The sequence below is a fragment of the Bos javanicus genome, chromosome 8 (genome assembly GCF_032452875.1).
Source record: "Bos javanicus breed banteng chromosome 8, ARS-OSU_banteng_1.0, whole genome shotgun sequence".
In the NCBI taxonomy this organism is placed as follows: domain Eukaryota; kingdom Metazoa; phylum Chordata; class Mammalia; order Artiodactyla; family Bovidae; genus Bos; species Bos javanicus.
In genome coordinates, this window is record NC_083875.1 from 53596158 (window position 1) to 53612434 (window position 16277).

A 16277-nucleotide genomic window follows, 5' to 3' on the forward strand; every position below is an offset into this window, starting at 1 on the left:
TTCTTCTTTCTCAAGGTTGCTTGGCTATTCGAGGTTTTTTGTATTTCCATACAAATTGTGAAATTATTTGTTCTAGTTCTGTGAAAAATACCGTTGGTAGCTTGATAGGGATTGCATTGGATCTATAGATTGCTTTGAGTAGTATTCTCATTTTCACTATATTGATTCTTCTGATCCATGAACATGGCATATTTCTCCATCTATTTGTATCATCTTTGATTTCTTTCATCAGTGTTTTACAGTTTTATATATATAAGTCTTTTGTTTCTTTAGGTAGATTTATTCCTAAGTATTTTATCCTTTTCATTGCGATGGTGAATGGGATTGTTTCCTTAATTCCTCTTTCTGTTTTCTCACTGTTAGTGTATAGAAATGCAAGGAATTTCTGTGTATTAATTTTATATCCTGCAACTTTACTATATTCATTGATTAGCTCTAGGAATTTTCTGGTGGTGTCTTTAGGGTTTTCTATGTAGAGGATCATGTCATCTTTTTTTAACAAGGTACATTTTTAAAACTATGTCCTGTCACATGTTTTTTACTAATGGCTAACAACTCCACAGTAAAATCAACAAATGTCTACAACCCTTTATTTTCCCGTCATTTCTTCTTCCTCGTCCTTTTTCTCTTTTTTTTTTTTTTTCATAAACTCACAGAATTTGGGGGCCTTTCTCCCACCCGACACCATTTCTTTACAACTCCCCTCCTCTCTTTACTGCACACTGCCAGGCCCTGTCCCATGTACTCTACTGTGATTAACTCAGTTAAGCCTCACACTGACCCTCTGATGTGTGCTCTGTCATTATCCACATTTTTAAAATAAGAGGATTCAGAGGAGCAGAAGCAAAATGACTTACTCAGTGACTTACTCAATGACTACTCAAGTTGTGCTCACACAACTAACAAGTGAGCAAACCAGAACTTGAACCCAGGCATTTTCCTATAGGATTTGTACACTTAATGGCTACCCTTCATCACTAATAATGGTTATTAATAATTTACTCTGTGCCAGATGTTGTGCAAGGCAGAATCTCATAACAACCTTGGGAAAGAAGTATTACTATTAGCTCCATTTTACAGTTGAGAAACTGAATGTGTTACCGTCACTTTATTTCTTACCTAATCAATCAGTGACTTTATTGGCTATGTTACAGTGAGAGGCTTTTCTGTTTTGTTTTGTTTTGTTTTTTTTAATTTGCTTTTGAGTGCTTTTAACATTTTAAAATACTTGTTTTTACATACAGTAAAATTCACTTTCTTGATGTGTGGTCCTATTGACAAATGCTAAGAGGCATGCATTCACCACCACAATCAAGACACAGAATAGTTCATCCACATGCACCCCTTCAAATTCGCTTGTGTTGCTTCTCCACTGTAATTAGGCATTCTCCAACCTCATCCCCTAGCAAACACTGATCTGTTTTTTTTGTTTTAAAAAAAAACTGTTTGAAAAAAGTTTTAAAACTGCAATTCCAGCCCTGCAGTTTTGTTTTAAAACCACCCAGTTAAAATGGACTTAATACTTAGAGCAAAAATTTTTTGGTCATGGTATATTTTCTCCAATGTACTGCTGGAATCTTTCTGCTGGTATTTTGCTTAGAATTTTGCATCAACAGTTAAAAGTGAGGTTAGAATGTGGTTTTCTTTCTTGTGCTATCTTAGTCAGGTTTTTGGATCAGTGTTATGCTGGCCTAATAAAAATAATCAGGATGCTTCTTTCTTTCTCTGTGGTACAGGCTTGTTAAATAACATTAGATTCATCTTTTCTATAAAGGTTCATCAGGTAGCTTTACAACAAGTGAAAGATTTTCTGACGCAAGGCAGATACAGGTTGTCTCTATCTACACAGGTCTTCTTTAATTTCCACCCTTCCCTTTATGCTCTTCTCATTCATCTTCCCTGGCCTTTTTAGTATTCTCTGACCCCAGGTGGCACCATGGTAAAGAATCCGCCTGCCAGTGCAGGAGACACAGAGCTGTAAATTCAATCCTTGGGTTGGGAAGATCCCCCGGAGGAGGGCATGGCAACCCACTCCAGTATTCTTGCCTGGAGAATCCCATGGATAAGGAAACCTGGCAGGCTACAGTCTATAGTCAGATACGACTGAGCATGCACAATTTTACCTGAAAGATGCCAGTCATCGCATATCTGACTTTCTTACTCACCTATTATCAAGTTCATTTGAAAATGACAAAAGTCTTCACCAAACTAGTTATTACTATTTCAAAACAACACTTTGTAGCAGGAGAAGTGGGCCTGGTGTTCAAAAGCCTACAGAATATTTCCCAGAAACCCACATCCAGTCTAATTTCCCTCTTTGGTTAGAGGTTGTTTGATATTATGATGAGAAGAATTGGAGAACCAAATATAAGATTATAAATATTTCATGTAACATCAATTATGTTTATAGAAGCAAATGAATAGCGAACAAAAATAATTCTGTGAGCTGAAGGTGCTGACATGGTAGTTGAGGGGAATTTCATGGCATGAAATATCCATTTAACTGCACTTCTACAGATCTGGCTTCAGAGTAAAATCACTTAATTGCTTCTATTTTTTAATTAATAGATTCTTTTTTAAAACTCTTTATCAAACTTTTTATTTTGTTTTACAGAATAGCCAATTAACAATGTTATGACAGTTTCATGTAGACAGCAGAGATTCAGCTCCCAAACTCCCCTCCTATCCAGGCTGCCACATAACATTGAGCCAAGTACCATGTGCTAAGAGTAGGTCCTTGTTGGTTATCCATTTTAAATATAGCAGTGTGTACATGATCATCCCCAACTACCTAACTGTCCCTTCCCCTCATCATTCCCAGTAAACCACTTTTAAAAACTCACTTCTATTTTCAGATAACATTAGGTTATATTTTATTTTTGACAATTCTATAAACTATACTTCTGATGACTCAATCTAATTTTGTTTATGTTTCCTTTTTCCTTGAGAGGCCCCTTTTAACTTTTTTTTTAAAGATTCTTCTCTAGGGTAATAATTATTAAATTATAGCATTTAAAGGTTACTTTACAAAAGTTTTTTTTTAATATGAATCTATTTTATTTGCTTATAAGGGATCCACATCCTTATAAGGGATCTCTTATTTTTTTTAATCTTCCCTGTCATTTGCAATCAAATCTCTTATATTTAAAGTATTTTATAAAAACTACAATCTCACTTAATCAGAGAAATCTGTTTGAAAGATCATATCCAGAGTCATAAGTCACTTTGAAAATTGGTTTCCCAGAGGACTTGCTGAAGTCTGGAACAGTGGGTTCGCTGTGCTGAAGGTGGCTTGTACCACAGGGGCCAGTTCAAAATGCTGACCAAGTTCTGTCATTTTTGTTGACTCCTGCTCCCTCTGCTGGCTCCATGGCTCAGTGACCATCCCCAAGACCACACACACATGTCAGCCCCAGAATGAGCCTCAGGAAGCAGCAAAGACTAATACAAATAAATAGCGAAATCTTACTGGGTGGTGAAACTCGCTCATAATCTGTGACAGGGCTGGTGCCGTGACCATACACAGTCTTCCCACTACCCCATAGGGCCATCACAATTACAAAATACTCAGAGCTGCTCCAGGGTCTCCCTGGTGGCTAAAGAACTCCCAGTGGTAAAGAACTCACCTGCCAATGCAGGAAATGCAGGTTCAATCCATGGGTTGGGGAAGATACCCTGGAAAAGGAAATAGCAACCAACTCCAGTATTCTTGCCCGGGAAATTCCATGGACAGAGAAGCCCGGCGGGCTGCAGTCCATGTGGTCGCAAAAGAGTCGGACACGACTTAGCGACTAAACCGCAGAGCTGCTCAAATATGTCAGCACATAGCAGTATTCTCAACCTTGGAGTTGCCCTATGCGAAAACACAAAAAACGTGCTTCAAAGTGCACATATTATTGGTTTATAATGCAAGCATAAGGGTTGACATTTTGACAAAATGAAATGAAATGTTTTTTTTAAAAACATTCTACTATTGATACCCATAACAAAATGATGATGCTCAAATGAGGATTGAGCAAAACAAGCTAGACATAAAATGGTTCGTTCATAAGATTCCATTTGCATGATAGATCCCAAACAGCCACATCTATGATGGTAGAAATCAAACCAGTGGTTACCTGGGGCAAGAGAAACTTCAGATGGGCACAAGCAAGCCTTTTGAGGTGATGGAAATGTTCTGTATCTTGACTGTGGCATTGGTTATGACAGGTACACACTCTGTCAAAGCTCATTGACCTATGCATTTAAGATTAGTGTGGTTTTTATATAACTTGTACCTCAATAAAGTTGATGTCGAAAGAAACTAATCTGTACAAATTAAATCCTAAAAACTTTAATCTTTTTTTTTAATCTGCATATACCTGGACCCATTTTTTTCATGTAATTTTTTTGAGCTTTACTTGGTTTACAGTGTCATATTAGTATCAGGTATACAACTTACTGATTCAAAATTTGTATAGATTTTTATTCCATTTGTAGTTATAAAAGACTGGCTGTATTCCTTGTGCTGTATAATATATCCTTGAGTTTATTTATTTTACACATAGTTGTTTGTATCCCATAATCCTCTACCACTATTTTGTCCCTTCCCCCATCTCTGTATCTGTGAGTCTGTTTCTTTCTGTTATATTCACTAGTTTTTTTTTTTTATTTCTTTAGATTCCATGTATAAGTGATAACATAAGTGTTTGTCTTTTTGTCTGACTTATTTCACTAAGCATAATACACTCCAGGTTCATCCCTGTTGTTGCAAATGGCAACGTTTCATTTTTTTATGGCTGAGTAATATTCCATCATATATGCTTTGTTGTTCAGCCACCAAGTCGTGTAAAACTCTTCACTACTGAAGAACGCCAGGCTTCCCTGTCCCTCACCATCTCCCGGAGTTTGCCCAAGTTTGTGTCCATTGAATCAGTGATGCCATATATATAATGGAAGGTGTCCACTGTATATATGTACCACATTTTCTTTATCCATTCATCTCTTGTTGGATAGTTTGCTTCCATATCTGGGCTATTGTAAATGATGCTATGAACACTGGGGTGCATGTATCTTTTCAAATTAGTGGCTTCACTCTCTGGATATATTCTCAGGAGTGGAACTGTTGGATAATATGGTAGTTCTATTTTTAGTTTTTTAAGGAACCTCCGTATTGTTTTCCACAGTGACTGTACCAATTTATATTCTCACAACAGGGTACAAGGGTTCCCTTTTCTCCATACCCTCACCACTATTTGCTATTTGTAGTCTTGTTGAGGATAGCCCTTTTGACAAGTCTGAGGCGATATTTCATTGTGGTTCAATTCACATTTCTCTGATGATTAACCATGTTGAGAACTTTTCATGTCCCTGTTGCCCACCTGTTTAACTTCTTCAGAAAAATTATCTATTCAGGCCTTCTGCTCATTTTAAAATTAGGTCATTTTTTTAATATTAAGTTGTATTAACTGTTTGTATATTTTGGATATTAACCTCTTACCAGTCACATAACTTGCAAATATTTTCTCCCATTCAGTAGGTTGTCTTTTCATTTAGTTCATGGTTTGTGTAAAAGTTTTTTTGTGCAAAAGTTTAAGTTTAATTGGGTTCCATTTATTTTTGCTGTTGTTTCCTTTGCCTTAGGAGACAAATCTCCCCTCACCTCCGAAAGATTGTTACAATTTATGCCAAAGACAGCTCTCTTCTAGGAGTTTTATGGCTTCCAGTCCTCTATTTAGGTCTTTACTGCACCTGAATTTATCTTTGTATATGGTGTGAGGAAATATTCTAATTTCATTCTTTTCCATGTAGCTGTGCAGTATTCTTAGCACCACTTGTTGAAGAGACTGTCTTTTCTCCATTGTATATTCTTGCCTCTTCTGTCTTAGATTAATTGACCATGTCCTGAGGCCTGGATAGATGGCCCAGAGGACCCAGAGCTGGTGTCAAGCTGCTGGTGGGTGGGGCTGGTTCCTGACACGGCTGCCTGTGGAGTCCAGGATGTCCCAAAGCTTGTGCTGGCTTACTAGTGTGCAAGGTCAGGGCCCAGTCAGTCCCAGGGCTGGTACTTTTCTGCTGACAGGTGAGCTACATCCCATTACAGTAGGCTATGGGGCTGCCATGTTCCAAACTGGTGTCCACCTACTGATGGGTGAGGCTGTTCTTGAGGCTAAAACAGCTCTCTGGTGGGGACATTCCAGGGGATGCTGGGACTGACACCTGCCCACTATTGAGTGGAGAGCAGCCTGAGAGTCACTGGCTGCAAGGACCTGGTCCCAGGTCCAGCGCCTGCACACTGGTGTTGAGGCCAGTTGCTGGGCCCTTTGGTACACAGGGCCGTGTGCAGGGCTGTCTCTGGGCTCAAGGGCTTTTAGGGAAGACTGTCTTCTTGTAGGTGAGGCTATGTTCTCACCCATTTAGTAGCTTGGCCTCAGGCATCCCAGGACTGGTGCCTACAGGCTGGTAGGCTGGGATGGAGCTGGGTCCTGAGGCTAATAAGCTCGAAGGAGGATTCCAAAATGGCACTTGCCAACACCAGGTTCCACACACTAGAATGAGCTCCCCAGAAGGGCTGCTGCTCGTGTCTGTGTCCCCAAGGGTAAGCTCCAATTGCTTCCTGCATCTCCAGGAGACTCTCCAAATCAGCTTAGGTCTGACATAGGCTTCTTTCAAATTACTGCTTCTGCCCCAGGTCCTGTAGTATGTGAGATTTTGTGTGAGCCATTTAAGAGTGAAGTCTCTATTTTCCACAGTCCTCTGGGTTCTGAAAGTAATCCCTGCTGGCCAGCAAAGCCAAATGTCCTGGGGGCACATCCTCCTGGCACAGGACCCCCAGGATGGGGAGCCCAATGTGGGGGCTCAGACCCCTCACTCCTTGGGCAGAACTCTGCAACTGTAATTATTCTCCCATTTGTGGGTCTTGACAATACCACATCTCTGCCCCTCCGACCCAACTCATTGTGGTTCCTTCTTTATATCTTTAGTTGTAGCAGATCTTTTCTGATGGTTTCCAGTCTTTTTCATTAATAGGTATTTTGTAAATAGTTGTGGTTTTGCTGTGCCCGTGACAGAGGTGAACTCAGAGTCTTTCTATTCCACTATCTTGGGAACTCCCTCGGACCCATTTTTAAAATGAAAAATATACATATATGAATCAACAGATAATCTTCTTGCTTCATGATTTAGCCACAGCTTTGATTTACTTAAACAAAAAAACTAGATCCAAAAGGCAGGGTCAGGGAGAGGAATCACTGTTTACAAATATTCTCTCAGAAGAGAATTACGTGCTAAACACAATACGCTGACAAGAGAAATAACATTATGGCGCAGGCGTAATGTAATGCTGGATGGGAAAATCTTCCTCATCCCAATCTTGCATGTCTGGGAAGTGCTTGTTCCTGTGTGATCTGAGGGCCTAACTACACGGGGCAGAGGCAAGAGCAGAGATAAACAGATGCGCTCATTAGTGTCCAGCCCCTCGAGGAGGCACATGCTCTAGGGCGGGTACTCAGCTGGTAGACAGTCCTGATCCAGAGCTGCTTCTTCACCCTTACACGACCTGAATGAGCAACCCTCTCTGCAATATACTGCAGAGTGACCCTGATCTTGTCTGCCACTCTTCATAAGCACTCCACCACGATTACTACTTTATGGTACCAGGTCTTATTTGTCTACTTAGGAATTACATGGAAAATGAAATGTTCTAGAATCCAAACTAGTTTGTTTTTAAAAAATTAGACTAAATAAGGGTTTTTGCTATATTATCTCCCTAAGAGAGGGCTACATTATGTTTCACACATTTATTTAACCCCTATATAATGAGCAGTCTGAAGGAGCCAACTGAGACTGACTGCTCATTACATAGGGGTTAAATAAATGTGTGAAACATAATGTATCCCTTATATCAATCCTACTTTGTTGTTGTTCAGTTAATAAGTTGTGTCGGACTCTTTGTGACCCCATGGACTACAGGACTAGGCTCCTCTGTCCTCCACTATCTCCCAGAGTTTGCTCAAACTCATGTCCATTGAGTTGGTGATTATATCCAATCTTTTCCTCTGTCACCCTCTTTTCCTCCCCCCGTCAATGTTTCCCAGCATCATGGTCTTTTCCAGTGAGTCAGTTCTTCACATCAGGTGGCCAAAGTAGTGGAGTTTCAGCTTCAAGCATCAATCCTTCCAATGAATATTCAGAACTGATTTCCTTTAGGATTGACTGGTTTGATCTCCTTGCAGTCCAGGGGACTCTCAAGAGTCTTTTCCAGCACCACAATTCAAAAGCATCAATTCTTCGGCACTCAGCCTTCTTTATGGTCCAACTCTCACATCTGTACATGACTACTGGCAAAACGATAGCTTTGATTAATTGGACCTTTGTTGGTTAAGTGATGTCTCTGTGTTTTTTAAAACACTATGTAGGCCTGTCATGGCTTTTCTTTGCTTTAAAAGACCAAATGTCTTTCAATTTCATGGTTGAAGTCACCATCCAGTGATTTTGGAACCCAAGAGAATAAAATCTGTTAGTGCTTCCACTTTTCCCCCTTCTATTTGCCCTGAAATGTTGGGACTAGATGGCATCTTAGTTTTTTTGAATGCTGAGTTTCATGCCAGCTTCTCCACTCTCCTTTTTCACCCTCACCAAGAGGCTTTTCAGTTCCTCTTCACTTTCTGCCACTAGACTGGTATCATCTGCGTATCTGAGGTTGTTGATGTTTCTCCCAACAACCTTGACTCCAGCTTGTGATTCATTCAATCCAGAATGAAATGAACATTTGGCATGATGTTTTCTGCATATAAGTTAAATAAGCAGGGTGACAATATATAGCCTCGTCATCAGATCAGATCAGATCAGTCGCTCAGTCGTGTCCGACTCCTTGCGACCCCATGAATCGCAGCACGCCAGGCCTCCCTGTCCATCACCAACTCCCAGAGTTCACTCAGACTCACGTCCATCGAGTCAGTGATGCCATCCAGCCATCTCATCCTCTGTCGACCCCTTCTCCTCCTGCCCCCAATCCCTCCCAGCATCAGAGTCTTTTCCAATGAGTCAACTCTTTGCATGAGGTGGCCAAAGTACTGGAGTTTCAGCTTTAGCATCATTCCTTCCAAAGAACACCCAGGGCTGATCTCCTTTAGAATGGACTGGTTGGATCTCCTTGCAGTCCAAGGGACTCTCAAGAGTCTTCTCCAACACCACAGTTCAAAAGCATCAATTCTCAGCGCTCAGCCTTCTTCACAGTCCAACTCTCACAAGCATACATGACCACAGGAAAAACCATAGCCTTGACTAGACGAACCTTTGTTGGCAAAGTAACGTCTCTGCTTTTCAATATGCTATCTAGGTTGGTCATAACTTTCCTTCCAAGGAGTAAGCGTCTTTTAATTTCATGGCTGCAATCACCATCTGCAGTGATTTTGGAGCCCCAAAAAATAAAGTCTGACAGTTTCCACTGTTTCCTCATCTATTTCCCATGAAGTGATGGGACTGGATGCCATGATATTCATTTTCTGAATGTTGAGCTTTAAGCCAACTTTTTCACTCTCCTCTTTCACTTTCTTCAAGAGGCTTTTTAGTTCCTCTTCACTTTCTGCCATAAGGGTGGTGTCAACTGCATATGTGAGGTTATTGATATTTCTCCCGGCAATCTTGATTCCAGCTTGTGTTTCTTCCAGCCCAGCGTTTCTCATGATGTACTCTGCATATAAGTTAAATAAACAGGGTGACAATATATAGCCTTGATGTACTCCTTTTCCTATTTGGAACCAGTCTGTTGTTCCATGTCCAGTTCTAACTGTTGCTTCCTGACCTGCATACAGGTTTCTCAAGAGGCAGGTCAGGTGTTCTGGTATTCCCATCTCTTTCAGAATTTTCCACAGTTTATTGTGATCCACACAGTCAAAGGCTTTGGCATAATCAATAAAGCAGAAATAGATGCTTTTCTGGAAATCTCTTGCTTTTTCCATGATCCAGCAGATGTTGGCAATTTGATCTCTGGTTCCTCTGCCTTTTCTAAAACCAGCTTGCACATCAGGAAGTTCACGGTTCACATATTGCTGAAGCTTGGCTTGGAGAATTTTGAGCATTACTTTACTAGCGTGTGAGATGAGTGCAATTGTGCGGTAGTTTGAGCATTCTTTGGCATTGCCTTTCTTTGAGATTGGAATGAAAACTGACCTTTTCCAGTCCTGTGGCCACTGCTGAGTTTTCCAAATTTGCTGGCATACTGAGTGCAGCACTTTCACGGCATCATCTTTTAGGATTTGGAATAGCTCAACTGGAGCTATTGTCATATTGAATAGCCTTGTCATACTCAATCCCAGTTATGAACCAGTCACTTGTTCCATGTCCAATTCTGTTGCTTTTTGATCTGCATACAGGTTTCTCGGAGACAGGTAAGGTAGTCTGGTACTCCCATCTCTTTGAGAATTTTCCAGTTTGTTGTGATCCACAGTCAAAGGCTTTCACTTAGTCAATGAAGCAGAAGTAGATGTTTTTTCTGGAATTCTCTTGTTTTCTCTATGATCCAACAGATGTTGACAACTTGATCTCTGGTTCCTCTGACTTTTCTAAATCCAGCTTGCACATCTAGATGTTCCCAGTTCATGTACTGCTGAAGCCTAGCTTGAAAGATTTTGAGCACTACCTTGCTATTATGTGAAATAAGTATAATTGTACACTTATTTGAACAGTCTTTGGCATGACCCTTCTTTGAGACTGGAATGAAAACTGACCTTTCCCAGTCCTGTGGCCACTGCTGAGTTTTCCAAATTTGCTGGCATATTGAGTGCAGCACTTTCACAGCATCATCTTTTCAGACTTTAAATAGCTCAGCTGGAATTCCATCTCCTCCACTAGCTTTGTTTGTAGTAATGCTTCCTAATGCCCAGTTGACTTCACCCTCTAGGATGTCCGGCTCTAGGCGAGTGCCTACATCATTGTGGTTATCCAGGTTGTTAAGACCTTTTTTATGTAGTTCTTCTGTGTATTCTTGCTACCTCTTCTTAATCTCTTCTGCTTCTCTTAGGTCCTTACCATTTCTGTCCTTTATCATGCCCATCCTTGCATGAAATGTTCACATGAAATCTACAATTTTCTTGAAGAGATTTCTACCATTTCTTGTTCTATTTTTTCCCTATATTTATTTGTATTGTTCATTTAAAAAGGCTTTCTTATTGCTCCTTGCTATTCTCTGGAACTCTGCATTCAGTTGGGTATATCTTTCCCTTTCTCCCTTGCCTTTTGCTTCTCTTCTTATCCAGCTATTTGTAAAGCCTCCTCAGACAACCACTTTGCCTTTTGCATTTCTTTTTCTTTGGGATAGTACTGCCCCCTGTACAATATTATGAACCTCCATCCATAGATCTTCAGGCACTCTGTCTACCAGATCTAATCTCTTGAATCTATTTGTCACCTTTGTATAATCATAAGGGATTTGATTTAGGTCATAACTCAATGGCTTAGTGGTTTTCCCTACTTTGTTCAATTTAAGCCTGAATTTTGCAATAAAGAGCTCATGACCTGAGGCACGGTCAGCTCCTGATCTTTTTCAATGACTGCATAGAGTTTTCCTTCAATCTTACTATGGATGTACTAGTATTTCCCCCATTTTACAGATGAGGAAACTGAGGCAGAAGAAAGTTCAACAGCTTATCTAAGATTATAGAATTAGTAAGGGTCAAAGCCAGAAAGCAGACTCCAGCTATCTAAACCCCATAGGTCATGAGTTAAAACTGTTACAGTGCCTCTCACATTATAAAAGGAAAAAAAGGAGTAGACACTTCAGACCCTTGCTAAACAAGTGTGATCCATGGATCAGCAGCATTGGAGTCAACTAGGAGCCTGTTAGGAATGTAGAAACTCAGGCTCCATCCCAGATTTACTGAATTAGAACTGGCATTTTAACAAGATCTTCAGATGATTTATTAAAATTGGATAACTACTGCTCTGAACAAAAAAACCTTAAGTTTTTCTTGTCATTTTTCACTTTTGTTTTAATCTCAGATTCCTCTGAGAATCTGACGCAAGTCATAGACCCTGAGTGTAAAAATGTGTGTAGGATTTCAAAGCTTATGAATTCATGTTTACAAAACCCTGCTGTAGAGAGTATGAAGGTGGTAGGAACCAGTCCTTTATACTTTCCATGCACTTAATCCTATTAAATTCACTATTGATAAAACAGAAACTTGAAGTTAAGTAACTTGCCTTAGTGTAGGAAATAATGGCATTAGGATCAAACCTGGATATTCTGCTGCCAAGACCAAGCACCTAGGCATGTCTCAGCCGCAGTGACTCTGAAAGACAGCCCAATAGAACTTTATCTCTGACAAGATCATGCTCTCTATCAAAAGTATAATTCTGAAAGAAGTACTGATGGAGTGAAGAGGTAGGGAACACTGGTCAGATGGACTCTAGGAATCCATGTAATGATGGATGTCCCAACCAGATCTCCTTTCCCCTACATCTTCCTAACACACTGCCAACCTGCACAGCCTCACAAATGACATGCCAATCCATGATTTTCACCTACCATACTATCCTACTCAGAATCATGGTTGACAAACAGATTTCATATCATGGGCCAGTTGATTGACTGGTAGTAGCTACTTGGTGTTCAACATTGAAAAGGAGCCAATTGAGCACTGTGATTGATTAGTAATGTCTGCTCCCCCACCAACAGCAAAGGGTAACACAGTAGCAGGAATACCAGCATCACTTACTTTCCACCTGGTACATTTAACTACTTCTTGGATTTCATTACCTTATTTGACATGCCTGCACTGTGATTTCTGTACACACCGGCAGAAGCCATCTTACCATCCTAATGGAATAATGAACTTAAAATGTCTGACAGAGTGGTGAATTATTAACAAACATATGTACCTTAAACATTTCATTTTTAACTAAAACACTTAAATACACATGTAGAGATGGGAATACCAGACCACCTGACCTGCCTCTTGAGAAACCTATATGCAGGTCAGGAAGCAACAGTTAGAACTGGACATGGAACAGACTTATTCCAAATAAGAAAAGGAGTACATCAAGGCTGTATATTATCACCCTGCTTATTTAACTTCTATGCAGAGTACATCATGAGAAACGCTGGGCTGGAAGAAACACAAGCTGGAATCAAGATTGCCGGGAGAAATATCAATAACCTCACATATGCAGATGACACCACCCTTATGGCAGAAAGTGAAGAGGAACTCAAAAGCCTCTTGATGAAAGTGAAAGAGGAGAGTGAAAAAGTTGGCTTAAAGCTCAACATTCAGAAAATGAAGATCATGGCATCTGGTCCCATCACTTTATGGGAAATGGATGGGCAAACAGTGGAAACAGTGTCAGACTTTATTGTTTTGGGCTCCAAAATCACTGCAGATGGTGACTGCAGCCATGAAATTAAAAGACGCTTACTCCTTGGAAGGAAAGTTATGACCAACCTAGATAGCATATTCAAAAGCAGAGACATTACTTTGCCAACAAAGTTCGTCTAGTCAAGGCTATGGTTTTTCCAGTGGTCGTGTATGGATGTGAGAGTTGGACTGTGAAGAAAGCTGAGCTCCAAAGAATTGATGCTTTTGAACTGTGGTGTTGGAGAAGACTCTTGAGAGTCCCTTGGACTGCAAGGAGATCCAACCAGTCCATTCTAAGGGAGATCAGTCCTGGGTGTTCTTTGGAAGGAATGATGCTAAAGCTCAAACTCCAGTACTTTGGCCACCTCATGCGAAGAGTTGACTCATTGGAAATGACTCTGATGCTAGGAGGGATTGAGGGCAGGAGGAGAAGGGGACGACAGAGGATGAGATGGCTGGATGGCATCACTGACTCGATGGACATGAGTCTGAGTGAACTCCGGGAGTTGGTGATGGACAGGGAGGCCTGGCGTGCTGCGATTCATGGGGTCTCAAAGAGTTGGACACAACTGAGCGACTGAACTGAACTGAATCAATTTTGGATATAGGTCTATCTTTTTTACTCTGAGTCTATTCTTTTGGAGCTCCCCATGGATTTTTTTTTCACACCACACTAAAATGCAATACTTTTTAAAGATTCTTTCAAAGCAAACTGGAAATTCTTTGACAGATTTTCTTTTCTCCAATTACAGTGGACTTCTTCATACCCAATCCAAAAGCAAAAAACTCATGGAAAATTTATCTTTATAATCTTTTCAAACATTTAACTTAGTTTTCATAGAAACAACTATTTTCTTTCCCTTTTATCAGATACCAAACCATACATTGAAATAAAGTATGTGATTACTATAACAGGTACAATTGGTACAGAGAAATTTCAGAAGAAATACAACTGATTACAGGACTGGGTACTACTTAACAAGCTATAGAGGGCATGACTCAGTATGTTTTACAAAGAAATGGAGAGTTACTCTGTAGTTACCCTGCTAAGTTGAACAAATGATGGTCAATTAGAGCAGCTTCTCTTATACTACCTTGAGCTCTCTGTAGTGGAATTCAACTAAATAGGACTCTCTCTTAGCCAGAATTTCCAACATATGACTTCCATAATGATAGCTATAAGGCATTCAAAGATCCTGATATAAATCATAAAAACTGAAGGGGGATAAAAGTACGCTAAGAACATCTTTTTTGATATTTCCACTTTCAGAGTGGGCTTGACATTTTTAGCTTATGCTATCTTGTATTTTAAGGATCCTTATAATATAGCTTAATTGTTTCAGGAATAAGAAGAGGCTAAAAAGATAATAAAATAAATTTATTATCTCTATAGTGTTGAGATAATTTTATTGTATTAAATACCCTAAAGAAAGAATTTCTCTTGGCCACCATAACCAACAGAATCCAAAAATACTACTGGTTGAGACAAGAGAGACTTTTTCAGAGGTGGATAGTCTGGGACTAGAATGGCAGTTCCATGATCATCTAAAACACAAACACTTTCTTTCTGTTCTAATAATGTACTTTTTAATTTTCAGCCACAGGTTTGCCTCATGGTCCCAAGATGGCTGCTGCAACTCCAACCATCATGTTAGCATTCTAGGCAGGAAGAAAAGAAATAAGGGAGTGGCACAAAAGCTATGCTTCACAGCCAACTCTGCCCTTTCAGAAAAATTATTGGAAAGCCCCACTTTGTGACCTCTGAATCCTTGGTATCTGCAACAAAATCTGAAAATGTCATCTCATGGCTAGGCACATGGCCAGATTCAACAATTTTGAGTTCTGTTATTGAAGAAGAAAGAAAGAATGGATATTGAATAAATAATGAACAGTGTTTCCCATGAAGTATAATCCTAGCAGGACATTCTAAGATCCTGAATATTTGATAAATAACTTATCTCCTGACTGACTAGACAAAAGAAAATTTCTGTATAATGTTTGCATCTATTGATTTCTTGTCTTAGGAAATAATGCTCTTCCATTTCTACAACTACACTTTTATCACCATGTGGAATATTTGTTTTATTCACTCTCTATCCCCATTTCTGCCCTACACTGGGAGAAGTCCCTGGTGCTATCTCAAGCTTACATAGATGTTTCTCCCATGAGTAGAATTCCGCTTCTACAAAGTACACATTGTGCACACTCAACTCTGAACTTGTGAGTTTTTAGAAGTCTCAGTCAAGCCCATCTTACCCATTTTTTGCCACTCAATTGCACCTGAGAACCCTGGATGCACTAGGCAAGCAGCAAAAGTAGTTGACTCACTACCCAAAATGGTTTGTCTCCACTTTCTTTTGCCCACTCTTCAAGGAAGCCAATATCTATGACAAGTATGCAATAAGATCTCTTTTCCTCAGTATCCAATCTAACATTTGCTATAACATATCTTAGACTCACACAGAAATACAATTCACCAAGCATTGACTAAGCTTCCTTTGCTAAGAGGTCAGCCTGCCCTATAGGATTTCACTTGCAGTAAGGGAAATGGGATGTACAACACTGATTAAGTGTCAAAGAAAGGCCTGAAGAGATTTTAGAAGAAGGTCTATAGCTTTCTTACTTTTGTTAAGTTAACACTTGAACAAGACCCAACCCACAAGGCCCATACCTTCCCAGTGGCTGGGCAGATATTCCACTTAGTTTTACATTCAGGATAAAGACACAGGAATGTTTTGCTCTCTTGAGGGACATCAAAGTCCTGTTAATTAAGCATCTCCAACCATTAATCTTTAGGCTAGATTTAGTCAATTCCTTCTTCTACTCTTTATTTTCTTGGGCTCCAAAATCACTGCAGATGGTGACTGCAGCCATGAAATTAAGACACTTGCTCCTTGGAAGAAAAGCTATGACCAAACTAGACAGCATATTAAAAAGCAGAGACGT